The following is a 25,000-nucleotide window of genomic DNA, read 5'->3' as shown; positions in this document are numbered from 1 at the left end:
GAGAGAGAGAGAGAATGAGTATGCCATTGACAGAGAGGGGGGAGAGAGAAAGTGAGAGTGCAAGGGGGAATGAGTCTGTGCCATGGTGGATAGAGAGGGGGGATATACAGTACCATTGACAGAGAGGGGGGAGAAAGAGAGAGGGGAATATACCATTGACAGGGGGAGACTCGGGGGAGAGAGAGAGGGGGGATATACCATTGACAGAGAGGGGAGAGAGAGAGGGGGATACACCATTGACAGAGAGGGGAGAGAGAGAGGGCGATGTACCATTTACAGCGAGGGGAGAGGGAGAGAGAGAGATGGAGAGAATGAGAATGAGTGCATGCCCATAGAGAGAGAGAGAAGGGGTGGGGGGGCTGAGCATGTTCTACAGTACTTGTTTCATAAGAATGTAATTCAATCATTCCTGGGTGAGTTGTGTTGTGAAACATTCTCGGCAGAGTGTGGTTGGAGCCAAATCCTGATGAGCGACTCAACACCCACAGAGCTGTTCCTAATTATGCTGAGTGGATTCACCAATGTAAACATGTTCTACGTACATGTCCTCCCCAAGACACTCCATCTAGTCCAGTCTGTAAAACTGCAATACAGAACTGATTTCCCTGCAATCTGCATGGTAGAGAATGTAAGCATTTAGCAGACACTCTTTATCCAGAGTGACTTACAGTAAACAAGGTAAACACATACATCAAATGCATAGAGACAGTGTAGTGTAGTGTCTCAGTAATCTATAGGATCATTGGTAAACCGAGAACCAAGCACCAGGTTAAGCAATATAATATCAGAAAATAAATAATCTGTACATTGAAACTATAAGAAACTATAGGATGCCAGGTAAACAAATGAACCTATCATCTGTCCGAATAACATTATTATTTTAACCTTTGCATAAGACTGTATGGTCGTCAAGGGTAGGTACAAATACAATTACAATACAATACAATACAATACAATACAATACAATACAATACAATACAATACAATACAATACAATACAATATAACTAGCACATGTGCAGTGTTTGGACGTGGTATCTCACACCTTCTGGTTGACAAACTTCACAAGCAGTACTGTCTGAGCTCATCTCCTCCAGCCAAGTAGAGATGCCTTATCAGCAGTAGGTAAGTACCTAAGACTTAGTAACTCAAATCTTGGGCAGAGCGGTATGTGAATTTGTCATGTGGTGACAGGCTTTGAATCCCGGATAAGACCACCTGGAAGTTGTGGGCTGCAGCTACAACTGTTGGTTGATGCATTCCAAAACTTCCTAGCAGTATACGGTAGATAAAACGTGAAATTGTGATATCTAGGAGACGGATATACATGTAGGGCTCACAAATGATGGCTATTGTAAGAAATGAACAACCCACCACCACCAGTTCCTTAGTTTGGGGTCAAGGTGTGCAATGGCCAATGGCGGAAAATGAATAAATTATCATTTGCCAAGAAATAATAGGTGCCATTATATAGCTACTGTAGGTAACCATGCACACACTTTTTTTTACAAAGCAACTCTTCTGAGATTATGAAAGTAAAATTGTATGATTGTGTAAAGGATTATGTTGATGTAGATAGACTTGTTTATTGGTTTATTCTAAAGACCAAGGGTGTACCAGTATGTGTTTCTTGAACTATCTGCACAGAGTGGACCTCTGACATAGATCTACTGCACATATACACGGAGCTACTACCTTTAAACACATGTGAAATCTGAGGCTTTTTGTATAGTAGCCTACTATTTTAAATAGTTTTGGGAGAAATGCTGCTAATTGTCCCAAAAGTTACGGCAAAATCCTGAAAGAATTCTGCTATTTGTTTCACAAAGCTTCATCCCAAGCTAGCCTTGCCAACATGTAGGCTATATATAACTTTCTAACAGCAAATTAACATTAGTGGTTTTGTAAGCCAGTTTTTCCATTTCCCCATTTCTTTCTGACATTGTTTTATTATGTTTTTGACACTTGCTTTGGCAATGCAAACGTATGTTTTCTCATGCCAAATAAAGCTCAATTGACTTTAATTTAATTGAATTGTGTACCTGCAACACCTGATCACCCTTGGAGTGGACAAAAGTGCTCTATATAATAATAATCTCACAGTGTGAGATCAGGGGCTAAATGCACAGAGATATGGCTGCATCACATCAGCTATAAAAGTAATCAGTAAAATAGCCTCTCAAATTCCCCATTAAACAAGTGAAGAGTGGCTTTTAATGATAATGCATGTGACACTGTATAGCTTATACAGTATGGCTGAAAGCCAGACAACATTTTAGCAAGATTGCAAATGGGAAAGTTGTTTGGAGTTAACAGGTGTTGAATATAAAGGGATGCAACATAATTATAGCCTAGGCTACATTGGCAAATTAATATTAGCATATAAATTCAATGGTTGAATGTCATGAGCAGGATTAGAATAGGCTGCAAAATAAAGCTCAGGCTATAATGACATAATATCTAAAATGGGGATAATAACTACCTTAACTTCATGGTGCATTAAAAAAGTTAACCTGGTGAGAAATATTTTTTTTTTTATAAAATAAATAAATTAAAAAGAGAGAAAAAGAAAGAAAGCAAGAAAAAACAAGAAAAAATGTATTTCACAAAACAAAACTTAACTCTTTCAGTGCCATGCTTATTTATGGAATTTTGGTTCTGAGTGCCACAACCAAAATTAATTGTAAAAAAAAAAGTGCTTAGGAGCCGAGATACAGCTTTTTTCAGTAAAAAGTTAAACAAGAAGTGAATGGAGCAGCAAATCTTCAAATCATCATATCTTGGGTTCTGAACATGTTTTTCAAAAAAAAAAAAAAAAAAAGATTTTTTTTTCCATTTTTTTTTTCTCCATTTTTTTTTTCATGACGTATTTGACGTATTGTGGCACACGGGAAGTCAGGCCTCATGACGTATTTGACGTATTGTGGCACTGAATGTCCTATCCAACAAGCAGCTGGTCTGGTGCAACAAGGTAATATGCACACTTGGAAAACTCCAGATGAGCTTTTTGCGAAAACTGGTCCGCGACCCTAAGCTGGGTCCCGACCCACCGTTTGGGAAACAGTGTCGTAGACAACATGCAGGGTGAACCAGCAACAACTGCATCGACTGGCCACCTGCTCCCTACAGACCTCCACAGCTCACAATCCTCTCTGTCAGAACCTGCTGCGACTGAAAACAAACTTGTGGCATTTCCACTTCCATAAATGAAAAGTGTATTTTAAATGGCTCTATAAAACCACCACCACCACCACCACTTCTAGAAGACCCTCTGCTTCTGGCTTCTTCTCTCAGACCCTAAATAAAGCGCTTGTTTTGATCTTGGTGACGCGTGACGCGCGTCCTGGTGCTGCCTGTTGCCTGTCTGTCCAGTCTGTCCCCTCCTTGTTGCTCCAAAGCTGCGCTCACATCGTGTCACTGTGCAGAGGTCTGTCACCAGAACGCACCGTTACCACAAGGTAAGAGCATAGATATTTATTTACTTCACTGAACGGAGAAAAATGATACCGCACTGTTGCTTTTACATTGCTTGCATGTTTGTCGGAGACGACTGATTATCTGTTTATTGACCCAGACTTGATTGGGAGTAGACTTGGGAGTTTTTAAAGTGATATTTCACTTTAAAATAAAATAAACATTTAAAAAATATATTAAAAATAAATGAAAAAAGTAGAGGAAAACTCACACACATTGTGATTTTTTCCATTACTTAATATATTGTTTAATGTTTATTTTATTTGAAAGTGAAATATCACTTTAATAATGTATTACAGTCTCACATCTCATGACATTCTTTATTGTGCAATTTTCACATTTGGGAATAATTGTGTGATTACTGGTTCCAACAAACAGCATTAACTAGTCTATGGTTGCATTATTTTGATGTGTAACAGATCTAAAAGATTGTTTTTAAATACCCCTGAACAGTTCTTACTGTAGGCTACTATAGGGTACTCAAATAAACATTTTTTTTTTTCATAAAAGAAATGAGGAGATAAATAAGTTCTTAATTTGTTGACCTGTTGTTCACAAATCCAGCCACTTGAATTTCTTGAAAATTCATCCCCAGCTGAATGCCTCTTCAGTCAGCATTTATAAAAGTCAACATTTAAATTGATGCTAGATCATTTCTAACAATGCTTTCATAGTGCTTTATAAACTGAGGTTCCTGCGGCTTTGTTTAGTGTTTTTTTTTCTTTTTCTTTTTCAACTTAAGCATTCAATCATAGTCGTCCTGTACGCACTACAAAACTGCCGGTCATATTTGTAAAGTTGATCATACTTGTGGTGGACCAGTAAAGTGCAGTTTGTAGACCACTTCATTAAGCCAGAGGAACATCTGGGCTGTGTGCTGCCTTCAGCCCAAACAGCCTGTCTCTGTTTGCTGCTTTAGCATTAGAGGATTGAGTGAGTGCTCCACCCTGAACCCACCCCCACCCCCTTACGCCCCCCACCCCACTGAGGCCTGTCCCAATGGGCTCTGTCAGGGCTCGCTGAAAAGGCAGTCAGTGTTGACAGAATAGTCCGCCTACATGGGTCTCAGACACACACACACACGCTCGCTCGCGCACACACACACACACACACACACACACACACACACACACACACACACACACACACACACACACACACACACACACACACGCACACACACACGCACACACACACGCACGCACACGCACACACACACACGCACACACACACGCGCGCACACACACACACACATACACACACACACACACACACACACACACACACACACACACACACACACACACACAACACACACACATGCACGCACATGTCTCATGTCAATCAATAGCTGGTAACGGGAGGACAGCTGGGTCAATACACACACACGTGCATTTTGTTTTCACCTGACCACGATTTCTATTGGAAGTATATACAGGGCAGAAGCTAAAAACATGTAGGCCTAGTGCAAAGTATTTCTTAAAAACGACGTGTTTACTGTCTGATGTTTGTTGTTTAAAACGAACGTGATTTTGATTGCAGGGGGCCAGACTGTCGACGTATAACGTCATACATGTTTTAGATTAGATGAAGTTCAGCTGAATTCACGATTTCACGCCAAAAAAGATCAAGGCGTTTCAACCGTTTCAAATCATACCCAGCGCTCGGCACTGCGTGACCCGCGTGACCCCTGCGCTTTGCCGGTGACCTCTGACATACTGATACAGCGTAGAAAAAGGGGTGTACTGCCGCATAAGACAAGCCTCTCCTTCTTTAGAAGTAGCTGTTCATGCTGAGATGAGGAACGACATGGACTTTTTTTGATAGTGTGGGTTTTGTTAAGGGTTAACGCACACTCTCAGGGAGAGGCCAGTGCACAATGGACTGTCTGTATGCAGGTCAGGAACGCAGTCTGTCAGTGTGCGTGGAGAGGTGAAAGCTACCATGATGGTTATAACCACTTGAACCCCAGCATCGCTAGTCTGGGGGCGAACATTCGGCAAAAAATAGCAGATGTACAAGCTCACAAATGCGTCACAAGCTTGTAGATTGGCTATTTTTGGAAGATATTTTGTGTAGAGTGAAAACAAACGGCGGCCTTACTTCGTAAGTTCTTTTGAGCCTGTTTGGGAAGGCGAGATGTTACCCTTTTGAAGTTCATGCAATACCTCTTGTTAACCAGTAGTGGTCCTACCTGATCAAAGGATCTACATAGAAGAGCAGGGAGACCAACTAAAACCACCACTGTTGTGTTAGTTATATTGTATTAACTAAGAGCCTCAACTATCATACATACAATAGGTTAAAATGACATTTTAGTCACAAAAAAATTATTGATTTATTGATTGATTGAGTATTTTATTAACAGTTTGCAAAAGGTACAGCGGCACGATTATACAGTGATGCTAAAAGGATAACACAAGCCCTGAGGGCTTGATATAAGCCTTTAATCCTACCAGTCTATAACATTCAAGAACCAGTATTCATTGTAAAATCAACTTTATAATGTTCAGTTCTCAACCACCTGAAAAGGCTGCTCTCTCCACTGTATGCAGCAGCAGACGTAATTTCACAAATATGTTGAGAATTGGTCTCAGAATATTGTTCAACAAATGCCAATACTAGATTTGCCTCTGTGCTTTTATTGTAACTTTGCCTCATTATGCTAAACTCAGACATTCACCAATAGACGTCATCTGCTTTGAGTATACCTTGCGTTGCTGCCATCTATGCAGAAATATGTCTTGGATGTTATTAGCTGTACAGTAAACGGGGGTTTGGTGAGAGTGTCAGGCCACCTCCCTGCAGCTTGTTTGTTAAATGAGTCCCACTGGATCTCCAGAAAGCTCAACAGTATATTCAGATACACACCCTTCTCCACATACATGTGTCTAAAAAGTACCCTGTTCTAGAGTACACTGTACAGACACTATATCGTCTCTGTCAGGTTGAAACCTCATATGTCCAAAACTGTTACTTTTCAGGATTACATTTCAAAAACAGCAAACGTAACAGATCTACAAGCTCAAAGCGCGTTGCTTCTCGCCGCATTTCGAGCGTGCAGATCTGCTACTTTTGATACTTTTATGTGACGCTGTAGTATGATCAAGCAATGCCCTATATTTACAAAAAAAACACAAAAACTTAAAATATGGAGAGGTTTTCTGCCCGACAACAGCGATATACTACCTTGGTATTGCTCTTCCACCTTATACATATGATGCTTCATTTATTGGTGGTAGCCATAGCTGAGTGGGTAGAGGGGTCCGAAACCCTGGCTCATCCAGGACCAGTATATATTTTTTCAGTGTCCCAGAGAGCAAGTCACTTAACTCCTAACAACCACCACCCCATACCCCACCCCACTCCAACATGATTGTGTGCTCATCTGAGCTGTCTGAGCAGCACATCAGCTGGGTGAAGGTGTAAGAGCAATTCCCACTCTCCCTGTGAACCAGAAAATGCTCCCTCCTCTGATTAATTTACACTCTGTTGTTGTGGGGGATGATGTCGTGATACTATCTATCCATCTATGTTAATTTGTGGTGCATCTGTAGATGAAGTTATAGAATAGTTTTGTTTGTTTTGTTGACCTTTGTTGTTTTGTGTTTTCTTGGGTTGTGTGTGTGTGTGTGTTTAGTTTCTACTCCCTGCTGTTGCGACTGACAGACAGTGTGACTCAGTTGCTGTTGTCCTAGTCTAGTCTTCTTTGTCTTGTCCTATGTTTTTCTCTTGTCTCTTTTTTCTTGTCTGTTCTTGGGGACTGCGCCCCGGCCCCAGGGTAATAACTGGATGGGGGGCGCACTACAAATCCTGAACCTAACCTTTGTTCTTAGACATTTACTGACGTGACAATACAATTTTTGGGTTTCCAGAGAGAACCATGCACAAACAGTACACTATCCATAATCTATACGAGCTATAATCATTAATCTTGTATAGGACCTGTATAAGAAGTAATCCTAACTATTGTTGGATCACTAGCTGGTTCATAGGGCTGACTTGACTGTGATGTGAAATGTCACCCAGACTTGACATATTGTCAATATGTTTTTAAGCACTTCTCAAACACTGGCTGCAGGCAGTGGTAGCTCAAAGATGTACGTTAATTGTTGAAACTCGTTGAGAGCTTGTAGATCAGCTATTCTCGCAATTCGTCATACAACAAAGTATATGTGGGGCTAGTGGGCTACGGAAGCAAAGAACTAAACCAGTGGTTCTCAAGTGGGGTTTGAGGGCGTTCCAAATCTGGACCCTTACATGTAACTCTGAGACTGTTGTAACAGAAACCATGGGAAAATGAGCCATTAACGAACACTTCACATTTTCGACACGGCCCTGGGCCTGGTTGAAAGGATGGTGTAATTCATTCATGAACTGGAAACGAGTTGTCATAAAACTGCATCCTAACTGTCAGTGTTGTGCTGTGAATAAAACCAATCATATGGCGAGAGGCTGGATGCCTTATTCTTACTCATCCAGCACCCGACCTGACATCACAGACCTACTGTGTTTCACACTGAGGCCTCTTTGTACAGCAGTGGGCCATGGTGGTGTGAGAGTGACGTAGGATAAATCTACATAGGGACCGGTGAGCGTGCGTGCACGCGCATGTGTGTGTGTGTGCGCGTGCACGTGTGTGTGTGTGTGTGTGTGTGTGTGTGTGCGTGTGTGTGCGTGTGTGTGTGTGTGTGTGTGGGTGTGTGTGAGGCGCGTTGCTAAGGTAGTGGACCAGTTTGAACTCACTTTAACCGCTGAGAAAATATGTCTTGCCGTGCAACAACTGCACTGACTGCCTCTATTTGTGAGAAATCCAAAGGCTCCACATGTCTGCCATTGGAATAAATACAACCCCGCCCAAGGCTAACTACCCCACCCACCCCACCTACTGGGAAATAGGTGTTTGTGTTCCGTATGGCTAAACAGAAAGTGTTACATGGTGTGAAAGTGTGCGTGTACATTTTGGCCTTGGCGTGTTTTTCCAGTTTTATTTATTCCACGATTAACTGGAGCAGAGTGTGTCACACACTCAGCAGTTACGACATTTTTCTATTTTTAACTCAGAAAATCTGAGGATTTTTTCTGTGCATGGATGATATAAAAAGCTCTTTGAAATGACTACATGTTATATTTTAACCACTTAAACCCTACTTAGTAGAACCCGGGGGTCCCCTCGTTTTCTCCTTAGACATCAAATCTCTTTCTACAAACTCAAGCTACAAACGCGTGGCCTTGGGAGCTTGTAGATCAGCTTTTTTCAGAAAATGTTCGCCCCAGACTAGGGGCAATAGGGTTCATGGGGTGAAGATATGATTCCTTCCCAACTCCAAACAAAAGACCTTTGTTGGAAAGTGAAACCTGCTTTTTTTTTCCTTTCTCAAATTGGTCTTTAGATACATTACGAAACATCTTAATAACATGTTGTTTTTAAAGTTGCAAGCTGTAACTCTTTAGTCCTATACCCTAGTACCCGGGTTTCAAACCCGAGACACAATTTCTACCTACCGATCAGTCAAGAGGCGATCCCCCGCTTGGCCTTGGGAGTTATTCCGCTTATGAGCTCCAGGCTGTACTACTTGTCAACCAGGAGGTGTCCTTTACCAGACACCAGGGTCTAAATGTATCACTAGAAGAGAAGGGAGACCACCTCCAACCACTGCACATGTACTAGTTATATTTTATTAACGTACTCTACCATACACTAGCTATAGTCTATTAAAGGGATAGTTCACCCCCAAAAAAATATTTTTTTCTATCGATTAGTCACCCCATATAATTCATGGATAGTTCATTAGTTTTTGTTTTTGTCGCATTCCTAAGCCAATAATTTAACACAAAGGAGACTCTTTGTGTCTCCTACCGGTCATCAAATTATTGGCTTAGGAATGCGACAAAAACAAATCATATCCATGAATTCAAGCCTCCATGGGGTGACTAATCGATAGGGAAAAAAGTCATTTTGGGGGTGAACTATCCCTTTAACATACTCTACCTGATACTAATATACTGATTGGTTAAACAAGCCTTTTATTCATAAAAAATGTATCCTCATTTCAGTTTTAAGAAAAATAATTTTTCTTCAGTCGTTAACATTCAGAGATGGGTGTTTGGTTCTTATCTACGCTGTCGGAGTATCCGTGTCAGCCAAGTGACCTGAGATACTCTCCAGAGTACGAATGGGGGAAACTTCACAGAGATAGATAGCAGCAGGCCTGTCTATGCTATCGTTGCTATCTGCCTAATGGGACCAAGATGTTCTGCATTGTTGTTTTTAGCTATTCTCTTTGTTTATCTAAAGGACTGATTCATGGGCTCTGAAAAGCCAACGTTTTTATTTACAAAGTAAAATCTCTCAGTGTTAATTTATCCATTTGTAACTCTGAGAATGAACAAATGCAAACCAAATGGGCCCGGCGTCCATTTGGTTTGCATCTGTTCATTCTCAGAGTTAGAGGGGGTGCATGTGATATGTTTTATGTTCAAATAAGTGTTACAAAGCTCTATATCCTGATACAGTATATCCTGGTTGAACCATGACCATAGTTTACTGAAGAACAAGACTGTCTCTCTGCATTTGATGTTTGGTTTGGTGTTTACCTTGCTCATTGTACTGTAAGTCGATGCTAAATGCCTACATTGTAAATAATTTATATAGAGTGTTTGTTTGGTAACAGGGGTCTCCTCTTCTCCCCAGTTCTTTAGTAAACAGAAAAGTTGAAGTGATGAAACCAACTAAATGAGCTGACAACATTGGAATTGGAACACTATAAAATTAGAGCTGATAAATGGGTTATCTCTCCTGATTGGATGAAATTGGTGACCCACCGGCAAATGTATGTTCCCGCTTGGTTAAAATAATGTTTGATTCATTAAAAACTTTTGGATTACAGGCTTTAAAATATTGATACTATGATAGTATTTCCCACACACTGTTTTCATCATTCGAGATGACAATTACAGTATCAATCATATTATTTTTATCTATCGTAATAACTACTTTCTTTACTAACGCCAAAATGATTTAAAATGGTCAACAACTCGTCTCATAGAGACATTATGTACACTTAAGTATTTAAGCTCTCCAGTGAGACATGAGAAACATGACACATAGCTTTTCAGTGTGTGTTCACCTCAAGTTTTAAATCAGCATTTCTGTCAGAAAGACATCCATGTAATGAAGTCCATGTGTTTACCTTATGGTCTGCTCACCCCCAAGAGGTCCTATGTGTACTTAAAGCTCTCTCTTTCTCTCTCTCACACACACACACACACATTCACATACACATACACATACACATACACATACACATACACATACACATACACATACACATACACATACACATACACATACACATACACATACACATACACATACACATTCACGCACGCACGCACGCACGCACGCACGCACGCACGCACGCACACACACACCCCGACACACACACACACACAAACACACGCACACACACACATGCACTCACGCACACACACACGCGCACGCACGCACGCACGCACGCGCGCGCACACACACACACACACACACACACACACACACACACACACACACACAGACAGACAGACAGACAGACAGACAGACAGACAGACAGACAGACAGACAGACAGACAGACAGACAGACAGACAGACAGACAGACAGACAGACAGACAGACAGACAGACAGACAGACAGACAGACAGACAGACAGACAGACGCGCGCGCACGCACACACACACACACACACACACACACACACACACACACACACACATACACACAAACAAGAGAGATATTGCATAGTACTTTTTCTTTACTTGATAGCAAACAGAGACCATGCCATGCACCGTTGTACCCGTATGATTCATGTATATACTGTACTGCAGTGCACAGTATACAGTATATAATATTTCATAGCTGGATTAGTTGTTGTTGAATTATTGTTGAATTGTAAAGGAGTGAGCTGCACATGTTCAGAATCAGAATCAACATCACAGGTTTACAGCTGTAAAACAGTGGGTGAAATGCGTTTGTATGCGAGCTCCCATCGTTTTTGTTTATTTTCATAAAAAGAGAAAGGGACGAAGAGGGACTAAAGAAACACATGTTTCTTGGTCTATTGACAGTGCTGTATCATATATAGCTCTGGAAACCCACACACAGCTGCTCCAGGTGGCTGGTGATGATGCCACTGGAATCATGCCCAGCAGTCATGCCCAACAGGAGAGCTCACAGGCGGGTATAGGAACAAGTGCGGACAGTGGATTTCCTTCTCTGGTGGTGGCGAACGCATCTGCCCTCTAATTGGCCGTCGCTCGACTCTTGCGTGAAGTTTTCTCAACGTTTTTGTCGTCAGGGTTTTCTTGCCAGTCCATGTCGCTCAGTGGGTCAGTGAAGAAGTTGTTCAACATGAAGATGCAGTGGTTTTTGGTCGGGTCCCCCAGCAAAGTAGTTGGCTGTGAACATGCATGGGAATAGGGCATTTATCAACCTCTAGCCTTCCACAGAGCCGCACCGTGAAAATGAGCACACAAAATTGGAAATAGAACGCTATACAATTGAAGCCGATGAACTGTGTTTGTTTTATTTCTCTCTCTTGATTCGATAAAAATTGGCATCCTGAACTGAACATTTATTTTCTGTTTGCTAAGCTGGAGAGACCCCGTACAGAGCAAACATTCATAAAGTATGAATCCTCATGTTCCTGCCACATATTGCTTCTCACCGATACACAGTGGTGGAAAAAGTACTCAAATTCTTTACTTAAGTAAAAGTACCAATACTGCAATATAAAAATACTCTGTTACAAGTAAAAGTCCAGAATTAAAAATGTACTTGAGTAAAAGTACAAAAGTATTGGCATCAAAATGTACTTAAAGTACCAAAAGTAAAAGTACTAAATATTTGAAAATAGCAGATCTACAAGCTCACAACGCGTCGCATGGCGACGCGTTGTGAGCTTGTAGATCGGCTATTTTCAAATAGCCTATGTATTAAATAGGGCTAAAGTGGTTAATGTATGTTTCATTATATCATGATTTATATCTGAAAAGTAACTAGTAACTAAAGTTTTCAAGTAAATGTAGTGGAGTAAAAGTACAATATTTGCCTCTGAGATGTAGTGGAGTAGAAGTAAAAGTATTGGAAATTGGAAATACTCAAGTAAAGTACAAATACCTCAGAATTGTACTTAAGTACAGTACTTAAGTAAATGTACTTAGTTACTTTCCACCACTGCCGATACAGCATTCAGCACTGATGTGTTTCAACAGCAGCATCTCCCAGGGCTCTATACTTGGTCCGCTCCTTTTTTTCCCCCTCTACACCAAATCGCTTTGCTGAGCTTATCTGAATGTTCGCTCCAGAATAGGGACACTTACACTAGGATTCATGTTTGTTAGACAGGAATGATGTGACAATCTTCCCCATTTGATACGGTCCTGCAGGGCAATTATATCAAAATGATGGAGGTTAACAAAAAAAAAGAAAATAATTTCACCCACTGTTTTACACCTGTAAACCATGTGACAATAAAGATGATTCTGAATCTGATATGTTATGGGAAGTTTAAAGGTTCAGACACAGGGTGCGCTAGATTTGATCCCGTAAAAAAAAAAGTCGGGGTCTCAGACTTCATGTGGTCAGTTTATGATGTCAGTTGCCTATGAAGGACAATATCTGTGAAGTGAAGTTAACCACCAGTAAAGTTAACCATTGAACCCTAGTATCCCTATCATGGGGCCCCCCCCATTTATTCTATTGACAGTGTTCGGCAAACATAGCTGGCTGATTTGGTGTAGAGGAGCGAGAATAAAGAGTGGACCAAGTACAGAGCCGACCCGGTCATAGTGTTGGCAACAAAATATACTTAAAGTATCAAAATCAGAATCATAATCATCTTTACTGACACATCATAGGTTTACAGGTGTAAAGATAGTTTTTTTTCCCCGTATGCTTCATCATTTGGTAGTCTGTGAGATGAGAAGAGAGGATAGAGGTGGAGTTAGGGCTGTCAGTTGTCACGATTATGAAATTGTATTTAACGGTTTAATTGTCACTCAAATAATTGCAATTAACGATTTAATTGCGTTTCTGTCAATGAACATTATGAATAAAAATTACATTTCTGTTTGGCTTTTAGGCTTCGTAAACAAAAGGTGCACAGGGCAGATATGACAAATAACTTACATAATATAATAACTTTATACTTAAAGAAAGGAGAAAGAAAAGCAGGATAGAAACAGGTTAAATAAACATTAAACAGTTATACATATGATGTGACAGCAGGTGTGTACATGGTCTTTCAGAAACATTAGCATCATATGCAGGTAAAATAAAAGTAAAAGTACTCAGATTTTTCAAACCTTGCAAACCTTTTTCCAAAAATAGCTCATCGTGAGCTTGTAGATCAACTATTTTAGAGTATAAAATCACGAGTGGTTTTGTATAAATAATATAAATGTGCAAAGTAACTAGTAACTAAAGCTGTCAAATAAATGTGGTGGAGTAAAAAAGTACCATTTTCCTCTGAGATGTATACAAAGTATGCATATATATATATATATATATATATATATATAAAGAAAATACTTAAAATACAGTAAAGTACCTCAAAATCGTACTTAAGCACAGTACTTGAATAAAGGAGAAAAGGAGGTGCCATTCATTGCTATCGGATAGAAACCTATTCTGTCCAAAACCATTACTTTGCAGGATTAAAATTAAATTATGGCAAAAATAGCAGATCTACAAGCTCCAACGTGTCGCATTTTGAGCTTCCATATTTGGGCAAAGTCTCAGACCAATTCAACTGCCATTGACTTCCATTATAAAATAAAGGTTTTAAAAAGTTAAATATAAAAAAAATAGACTGATGCCTGTTTCTCGCACCTTAACTTACGTCCATAGCATATTATGTACAGTATACGCACCTTTATGTCTTACCTCAGGTACTTACCGTACCTTATGTCTTACCTCTACTGCCGCACCAGATAGATATCCGGTACCATGTGTAAATATGTAGACAATGTGTTTGTTTTTTATTGTTCTCTCTTCCCCCCTTGCCCCTTCTTCTTCCCTTTCTCTCATGGAAATAACAAAAACTAATTTCGCCCACGATTTTACACCTGTAAACCTGTGATGTGACAATAAAGTTGATTCTGATTCTGTTGGGAGCACATGCCCCTCCGATCATGCAATACCCGCTGTACCCATTGTACCCCTTGTCAGAGTACCCGCACCACTTACAGTATCCATTACCATAGTACCTTGGATCCTCTGCGACACAGATATGTGGGGGAACAAATCTTCCTTGGCCTACTTAAAGTGTGTCCAAGAAATGTGGCGCCGATCTGTCCAGCGGTTTGTGAGATTATACTCCAGCCCCGGACTCACAGACTCTGACACCGAGCCGTAGCAGCGTATGGAAACAAATCCTGAACCTGTGAAATATGTTACACGGCACGGTGCGGTTCAATTAGTCCCTGCAGTTGAAAAGACGAGCCTTTAGTGTCATCCTCCATGCGATAGGTCACACGCTGGGGGGAGGGGACATCGGCCAGGACTGCCAGGGTGAGCGGCTCGTCTAGATCGTCAAGACATTCTAAAGGTTCTTCCCAATCTACATGAGCTTTTAACGGCTCGTCCCGATCTTCATGAGATTGTAATTGTTCGCTGTATCGTTCAGACTCTTCTGGCACGATAGCAAGGGTGGCTTCCATTTCCTCCCATCTCTTCTCCTGCTCCTTCTCCCTCAACCTGTAATATGTATCGATGGCGTACTGATACTTGCCTGTGGTTATGTCGAAGAGGGCGGCAAACTTCTCTCCCAGGTAGAGGACAACCGAGAGAAGGAACGCAGGTCCTTTCAGAAAGTAGAACCAGATGTACGAACACAGGTGCTTTGATGAGGGGGGTTCTATCACAGATTCGTCGTCCTCCTCATCCGTACTGAACTCCTCCATAGTCTCCCCGCTGGAGAAATGGATGACTCTGTGAGGAACTCTCTCCCAGTCCTGCTGTCGCTTCTTCCTCGTACCCATCGCCCCGAGGTCCACGCGCACAAAATCATCATTAGACAGGTCTGAGGTCTGCTCTGTGTCCGTATCTTCTTGCTCTTTGGAACTATAAACGTTGTTGAGATACAACGATATGTCAGCCATGATCGCTGCTGATGTGTGTTTGTAACGACATCCGTCTCTGTGTCTTATATGCTCTGTGTATGGTGTCGAACACTTACGTCACTAGGAAGCCATACTGTTTGTCAGTTTTGTCATAGCCCTGTAGCCACATTTATAAGCTCTGTTAAGCCCAACATGGGTCATGTAAAACTGTTTATTAACAACAAATGTAAACACATCACATCAAATCGAGTGCAAATCACAGAAAATCCAGAGCAAAATATTTATTCAAATAAAAAAACAAGAATCGCAACAAACTTTATACATGATCTGAAGTCCTGGGGTAGAGCAAATACAGTCCTCACTTTAGTCTACTGAAAGATCATGACCATGGCCAATCAATAGCAAGCATTACACGTCACCGGTCTGGCCCTGTTTGACCTGCTTCAGACCTCTCAGGGAGTGGGGCCAAAATGTGCACCCTTTTTGGGTCCTTTTGGCCCCACTGAGCCCACTTTGGCCCGGGTCCTTGCATATGGAAACGACGGCACAAGCAGGCGGCGCAGTGCTTTGCTGGGCTGAAACGCAGCATAAGATAAGAAATTGTGGTCACTAATTTCTTGAAATTAAATCGGTTTGAGAATCACAGTTTCTTTTCTAGATAGCTTGGCCTCTTAACAGTACCACCACGTCATAAAGAAAACAACACAATGTTGCTTTACTCAGAAACTCAACAAAAGGACCAAAAAAACAACGACTGGTCCAATCACGTCAGACCTGCAGTGTGTGACAGGTCGCTGCGCTCGCGGCCAGACAAATTGCTCCCTGGGTAATGTGATGAAAATCAGAGCAGCGTGCTGTGCGTGGAGTAGGAATTGTATTGATTCCAAGAAATCCAAAAGCCAAAGAACCATGGAGGAGGGACTTCAGGGTGTGTCTACTACAAGCAATTGCAACATTCTGAGCAATAACTGGGTCAAAAGAATGTGAGAATCAATAGCAGCGTAATCTGCAGGAGGCGGCTCCAAGGTCTGCTGCTGGCCTGGGAAATCTGCAATCTGATGACGTTTTGGTCAGACAGTATGTGCACTGTACTCAGGGCTAAAGGTGCTGTAAGGGATTTACGTTTAGTTAAAATAAGTGTTAAATAGCTCTATATATTCCCATAGCAATCTTTGCTCCGTAAAAGTGTCTTTTATGGAGTTTTTGTTCAGTAACAGGGGGTCTGCCCGTCTCTCCAGAACTTAAGTAAACCATGGGAAGAGAAACTCATAAAGGATACTGGATAAACAAGTGAAATTGGAAGTGATGAACCAAAAAATAATAATAATTTGCAGACAAAATTGGAACTGGAACTATAATTTATACTGATCTCCTGATTGAAATTGCTGTCCCACCTGAACATGTATTTTCTGTTTCTCAAAGAGCTGGAGAGAGACGGAGATACGTCTGAACAAGCACTCTAGTCTATAGCAATGATTACTATCAGAATATAGAGCTTTAACTTCTGAATACAACCTTCTGTTTAACCAAAGAAATATATAACTTCCACTAGCTTTCATTTATCTCTGAGGGTGTGGACCAAGTTGATAAATTAATATTAACATTTAACCCTTTAAAATGGACCTTGATTTAGTGTGTGGAAAAAAGATGAATGTAATGTTTTACAGTCACTGTTTTCTGCTTGTATTAGACGGAGGAGTCAGATACTCTGCCCTGAAACTATTGCGTACTTTGGGTCCGTTAAAGGTTTAAAACTTTAATAGTGTTTATCGTGTTAGGTAGAGGTCAGGGGTACTGTAAACATGCTCTAGCTCCACTGGAGTGCATTACATCATGGAACTGCTATTCTGCTGTTAGCGCGTTGATTTGTATTGGCTAAAAAAATCTGTCCAAGTTAGGAGTGGAAACATGAAGTGATTCTGATTGTTTTCCTTGTAATCATTATATTTCAGTGTAATAGACTCTCTCTCTCTCTCTCTCTCTCCCTCTCCCTCTCCTCTCTCTCTCTCTCTCTCTCTCTCTCTCTCTCTCTCTGTTAGTGTTGGTGTGTGTGTGTGTGTGGGGGGGGGGGGGGGTGGGTAGGATAATGTTTGAATGGGAAGCCAAACTGTATTTCTAAACGGTTTTATGATGCATACATTTTGTGGCTGTTTTGAACAGGAAGGAACATAATTGTCATATTCTCATGTCAGGACCATTAAAGGGCAAGACCACTTGGTAGAGGTTTGGGGTTGTGTATTTACCTTGCTATGATGTAACTCCAAAGGTGGACAAGAAACCAAAAATAATTGCTCCATTGATTAGAAATTGATCATTCTAAATATGCTCCTCATTGACTTACACTGTACGGTAAAACAGCTCGACTCAAAGTCACTCTTTTAGCATGTTAAAGAACTCAAGCAATGATTCAGACAATATAGAACATCACCAAACCCAGTACTGTTTATATTTGTAATAAAAATGACAACTTCCTTCTGATTTGACTATTTGAAGATCCGGATCCGCTATCCAGTCCGGGTTTTCTTCATAATAAAAATAGCAAAATCAACGGAACTGGGTTTTGTGATGTTCTATATTGTCTGAATCAACTTTGTTTGCGTCCGTTTACGTGCTGAAAGAGTGACTTTGAGAGCTGTTTTACCGTACAATATAAGTCAACGAGGAGCATATTTTTAATTATCAATTTCTAATCAATGGAGCAATTATTTTTGATTTCTTGTCCACCTTTGGAGTTACATCATGGCAAGGTAAATACACAACCCAAACCTCTACCAAAGTGGTCTTGCCCTTTAAGACTGTTGCAGGTTCCACTCACTATAAAATCTAATAGAACTCAGTCATAACTATCTCTTGCTAACCCCAATGCTATCCATTTTCAAACACACAGGTTGTTGGGGTCGGTAACAAAAATCATCAACCACCTGATGTACACGGGTGATTTGGTCATCCTCTGTCCATATAGTGCTGGCCTTCAACGGTTACTGAGGGTCTGCTCTCAATATGGCTCAGACTGTGACATCATTTACGATGCAAAGAAGAGTAACATCATGATTATTAGTAGGGATTAGGGAAGACATGTAATTTCCTGTCTTTTTTCTGTCTTGTACTGCCCTTAAGGTCTGTGATGAGGTCAAATACCGAGGCCATTATATAGCAAATGACCTACAGTATCTGATGAAAGGGACATCTACAGGCAGCGTAGAATGCTATATGCACAAGCTAACATGATTGTTCGTAAGTTTAGTATGTGTTCAGCATCTGTAAAGTCCACACTATTCAGAGCTACATTATGTATACTGCCCACTTGTGGCGGCGCTACAGAAAGAGAATAAAAAGCCTCTGATGAAGGCCAACTGGGGCAGAAACGTTGTACCATGTACATTTTTCTGTGTTTTAAAGTAAGCTAAACACTTAGGAGTAATGCTGTTGTGCAGACTTTTATTCTCTTGAACTGTCACTTTGTTTCCAACACCAGCAACCAAACTGGATTATGCGCAACCCACTGTTTTGAAGGCGCTACAGAAAGAGCATCCAGTAGGCTATGCAGAAACTCAATGTGGCTTATATTGATAGCATGAGACTGCTGCTTAAAGTGTCACGAATTGCTGCAGCAGTGCAAGCCAAATGTTTGTCAGTATCGGTGTACCCACCTGATCTGCTGTACTGCGGAACCTCACGTACAAAATGTGTGGGCTGTCGATTCTCCCAACAACACATTTTAATTCTGACTATTGACTAACCCTGTATTGAGGTCGGTCACGGTTTGCCTCTAAACTGTGGAACCATTGGTGTGTAAGCCTGTATATGAATTTATGATTTTTTTTGTGGACTATGTCCGCCCTTGTTTGTATTTGTATGTTATTTCTTTGCCATGGACCATGTGTCCTTAATAAAGTTTGATTTATTGACACATATCGTACACACACATACAAACACACATACGCGTGGCGCACACCATCTCTCTCTCATCTATGTAAATGTACAGTATGTGTTTATGAGCTTATGCATTTACATGCTGTATTGTATGGCTGGCTGTGAGAGAGGAGTTCACGGTTCTAGCTTCAAATCCCTTCTTTGTTGTTGTTGTTGGTGTTGTTGGTTCTTAGCAGTCTGGGGACAGGGAGGACCCTGACAGTGTGTTCAGCAGGCCAGAGACACTTACTCATCACTTAGTCCCTACAGATCAAACCAACCAAAGAAAATGCCTTTTCTTTTCTTTTTTCAAGACATGATGAGTAATACTGCAAATGTCAACACATAGCAGGTGATAAATAAATGCACACACGCATAGGCACGCTCGCACTTGCTTGCACACAGAGACACGCACACACACACACACACACACACGCAGCGCGTGCGCACACACACACACACGCACGCACGCACGCACGCACGCACGCACGCACGCACGCACGCACGCACGCACGCACGCACGCACGCACACACCTGGCCTGTCCCTTTGTCTTGTTTACCCTCCACACAGATGTACCCTTTGGAATTCTTTGTCTGACTCTAATTGCGCAACATTCCTTCCTATAGTCACTCTTAAAGGTGTATTGATAAATTACTCTTGAATTATTGATTATTCATTCAGAAACATAATATACAGTAACACTACACTGCCTATGAAGCCAAAGTGCAGTGGCTACATTTTCTGGACGCACTGGACTCATCTGCCTCAAAGGTCAAAAGGACGGTTGGCAATTGTAAGAAACTTTTGTGCTGTTTAGGTGAGAAAATCAGCCTAGCTGTTAGAGGAGACAAGGGCTGCATGCCTGCCTTGTTGAGATTATTTGGGTTATGACAGATTTTCCCTCAGTCCAGTGGCTCTGAACCAGTGGTCTGGGGACCACCAGTGGTCCTTGAGGGGGTTCCAGGTGGTCCCCAGCTAAACGATGGAGAGTTGGAAAACAAATGGACCCTTATAGATCTTTAACTCTTGAGAGCGTAAAATGAAACCAAATGGACCCGTTTCATTTTACGCTCTCAAGACTTACATTATTGTTACACATCTGCATTACTCAATTTACAAGACGTCTACACAATTAGAGAATGCAGAATTGTTAAACCCCGCCCCATATTTGCATTCTGGGCCCCGATTGGTCCCTCACTACTTCGGAGGGAGTGAAATCCAATCACAACTGAGCGGTGCCAGACCAAATCTGCCGAGTTATCAAACGATAACTGAATATTCTAAGTCTTGGGTCTGAGAGGCTAAATCTCATCAACCGGTGGTCCGTGACTCAAATGCCGAATAAATAATGGACCTTGATATGAGAAGGGGTGAAAACCACTGTCTTAGTTGTTGGAAGTCAGGTATCTAATGCCCGACGGCATGGTCAGATGTTGCCCCAACTCGTGACGTCACTCTAACTATGACTTGAGAGAGTGAGAATATGTCATTTAACGTGGCGTGCCGGTGCCGCACACCAAAAATAGCAGATCTACAAGCGTTGTGAGCTTGTAGATCAACTATTTACGGTGCATGTCACCAGCACATAACTAAGTATAAATCAGGCTTTAACCTTTGCATCGTTTTTCCAAAGAGAGGTCGGGGTAGGTCACGGTCAATGTCTGATCCAGAGAAGTTTAGCAATGCAGCAGCATAAGTTACCATGGTGATGCTCTGATGTTACCATGGTGATATTTTTATGTTACCATGGTGATGTTCTAATGAGTGCAAAAAAACAGGGATGAAGCCAAAGTCCACAATTCAAGGCACCAACCTGCAAACTTTGCGACGCGTTGTGAGCGTCTGTTTTCGGCCAGGTCCTTCATGTGATTAAAGGATACATCTGTGTTGTTCCCATGGTGCAGCTGACGGCATCAGACAGCTTTTTGAGGTGATTCAGTCAGTCAGTCAGTCAGTCAGTCAGTCAGTCGGTCGGTCAGTAAATTGCATATTGTAGCCACACACAGCTCAAAACCTCCATCCTACTGTAAGGTTTGTGCCACCGGCATGGGTCTGTTTATAGACAATGACAAAACGGTCTACAGAGAGGAAGTGAAAGCCTGTGAGTCTGTGACATCATGGCGTCAGGATAACAACCTCCATCTTAACATCATGAAAACAAAGGAGATGATTGTAGACTACAGTACAGGCTGTAGGGAGCATGCATCCCCCTCCCACGCACACACACACACCATTCACATCAATGGTACTGCAGTGGAGAGAGTGACTGAGCAGCTTCAAGTTGCTCTGGGAACGTGAAGAGGAGCAGCTGTTTGAACCAAAACAATGTGCTGGTCATGTTTTATTATGGCACCATTCTTTAGACCTTGTACCATATCGTCTAAACAGGGCCCTCAACGTCCAATCTTTCTTTCTTTCTTTCGACAGGACAATGCACATTAATAATGAGCATTCCATAATGTAGAAGTGAAATTAATCAGTTGATCATGATCTCATGTAAACATGCAGGATTTAGCTAGAACCTCATTTCCACATAAAAAAAACACAACAATACAAACATAATAGATACAGAAGAAAAAAACTACTCAAGAGTTGATTTAAGCAATATTACACGAGAGGGTGTGCTTTACCGTCATTATTGGCACGCCTGTGATGCGGTCAGGAACGAGGCGAAGCCGAGTTCCGCCTCCGCATCACAGAAGTGACAATAATGTAAGGTAAAGCACACCCTCGAGTGTAATATTGCGATTATACAACAGTTACCAACAAAACACATCCAAATGTATTCATATTGTGGAGCAATTCATAATAAAAATGTTTCGCTATTATCTGTTTCCCTGTAAAGAGAAGAGTTTTTCACTGAGACATTAAATAGTCCCTGTAGCAGCACTATGAGCCTGAGGCACAGTCTCATCAACACAGCCGAGCTATCAATGCTCGCGCAGTGGAATGAATTCCAGTAGGCTATATGCTCCGTCGTACGACCGTGTCACGTGGCCAAAATAACTGATCTACAAGCTGACAACGCGTCGCGATGGCGACGTGTTGTGAACTTGTAGATCGAAATGGGAGTAATTTTACTTTAACACAGGAGGATATTTATAACCTTCTAACCATTGATCAACCGTAAGTCCACCAAATAAGTCAAAATTAACAACATAGTCCATTTTGGATAGCTGTTTGTTCTCCGGTGGCGGCGGTGGGTCAGGCTATGCAGGCTACTGTTTGTTTTCCTACCGTGGGACAGCGTGACTTCACAGCACAGCTGTGCGCTATATGGTCTAATCAGGTGCGGACTGCAGTGCGGAGTGATTTATTAATGTGATTAGGCCCGTGCTATGATGCTGGTTTGAAGCACGGCTAGAAAGCTATTTCAGCCAATCAGATTGCTTGTTCGGAACTACCTGTTGTATAATTAAGAATCACCTAGTTTAAGCCTAACTAAAAAACACAACTACTTGTCAAATAGCCTACCTAAAACAGCAAATGTAAGACCATGTTTGGTGTTTTTTAATGGTGTGATGATTCTTCTTTTTATGCAATTGCCTATTGTAGCACTTTGAGATTTTCACAAATGTAAAGCGCGTTATAAATGAAATCCATTATTATTATTATTATTATGTTGACAACCACGGAATAATCATCCCCACCGATTCCAATCTTGTCGGTATGTAACTCAGATAGTGCTGAGTCGGCAGAAGAGGGTTTCGTCTCTATCGTGCGGGCGGGCCTCACAGGGCCACTTCTGATGGCATTGTAGTACCTACTGTTCAATGTTTTTAATGGTGGCATTGCCTATACCTACTTTTAAATGTTTTTCACTTGTTACAGTACCAATGCTTTTAATGGCAACATTGCCTTGTTGTCAATCAGGTCTGCATTCCATCGTCGGTCAAGTGATAGCACACGCCTCACTCTGTGTCTATTTCAGACGTTGTGGGAGTTCTACAGAAGTCTACTATTGCAGTGGTTCTGAAAGTGGGGGCTCCAGGGGGTCCCTAGCCAAAGTTGTTAATGTAGCATCAAAATCCGTTTGAACGACTTTGTCTCTAAATAATTACAAGCTCTCACATGTGACGCATTGTGAGCTTGTACTGTAGATCTGCTATTTTCAAAAAAATCTTAATTGTGATTGTTCTTTTCTGATATATATATTTTTTAACCATTTTAACAACACAAATCTATGGGAGTCCCTGATGCAAAATATTTTCAGATGGGGGTCCGTGGCTAAATACATTCTAAAGGGGCAGACTTGATCTGTCTCGTCTAGGTCTTGTATTTCTACGCCTGGCTGTTCTGTTTGGGTCCCTCACCACTACCAATACTTGCTCCCGATGAGCAGGTCGGTGCCATGCATGGTTTCCTTCGCCATCGGTGTATGAATGCGTGTGTGAATGGGTGAATGGTAATGCACAATCTATGTAAAACGCTTTGGATAAAAGTGCTATATAAATGCACCATTTTACCATTTACTACACCCAGCATGTGGTGCATGGGGCTAAAAGATATATGTATCGAGCACCAGAAGTCTGACATCACTGCCGCTAGAGGGTGCTATCCCCATGGGTCACGACACACACACACACACACACACACACACACACACACACACACACACACACACACACACACACGCACACGCACACACACACTGGACCAAGCATCCTGAGTGATTGGGAGTTGGGAGTAAGAATGTGTTGTAATTATATCATCAGCCAATCAACATGCCACCATTGACTTACAATTCAATGGCTCACCAACTTCAACAGCACCAGTCAATAACAATTGACAGATTGATTGCTAGACTGTGCACTTTTAGGCAACAAAGACACAGCCGGGTGTCTCATAAGATAACCGGGTGGGGCATGCATTCCCAAAATTGCATCGTTCCCCGAGTAGTGCCGCTGCAAGAATAGCAAGAAGAATTCTTGTCCCCCTTTAGTGTTTTTGCTGGGGTATTTGCCACAGTACATTTGCACATAATATAGAATGTGTCCTCTGCATTAACCCATTGAGACCTGAAGCCGAGTCTCCTAAATCTCAACAGTATTCTGAAAAACGTATATTTCTATATCAGTGGTGCTCAATCTTTTTCATGTCAAGGACCCTCAAAATGATATCAAAATATTTAGTTCCAGGGACCCCCAGAAGCAAAGATTTCAGTTAAAAATGTTCACTTTAAAAATATATATATTCAGAAGATTTGCACTCATTTTCACTAATTTTCAAAAATAGCAGATCTACAAGCTCGTAGCGCGGCACTCGGTGCCGCGCTACGAGCTTGTATATCTGCTATTTTTGAATAGCCCAAAGTGTAAAATAATGCTTTTTAGCTCAAATCTAAAAATGACACAGTTCCAGGTCTTAATGGGTTAACCCGTCCTAACTACAGTATTAGGAGCAGCGGCTGGGCACCTGGGGGAGCCGTTACTGTAGGTAACTCGGCGGGCCGCCCGCCCGCCCGCCGAGATGCAGTGGAGCCAGGCAGACATTCATC

General features: G+C 41.6%; 1 protein-coding gene across 1 annotated transcript in view; it reads left to right on the top strand.

Annotated features, from left to right (window-relative positions):
- Positions 1-3,279: 3,279 nt before the first annotated feature.
- The window catches only part of hapln1b (hyaluronan and proteoglycan link protein 1b), a 37,104-nt gene continuing 15,383 nt past the window's right edge, over positions 3,280-25,000 (top strand). The window contains exon 1 of the mRNA XM_080419850.1: positions 3,280-3,457. The gene's annotated coding sequence lies outside the window, so the exon portion shown is untranslated. The remainder of the gene's footprint in view (positions 3,458-25,000) is intronic.

Source organism: Gymnoscopelus braueri (assembly GCF_963280865.1).
Source record: "Gymnoscopelus braueri genome assembly, chromosome: 22".
Lineage (NCBI taxonomy): Eukaryota > Metazoa > Chordata > Actinopteri > Myctophiformes > Myctophidae > Gymnoscopelus > Gymnoscopelus braueri.
Note: the sequence above shows the minus strand (reverse complement) of the source record. Positions and strands in the feature narration are given on the sequence as shown.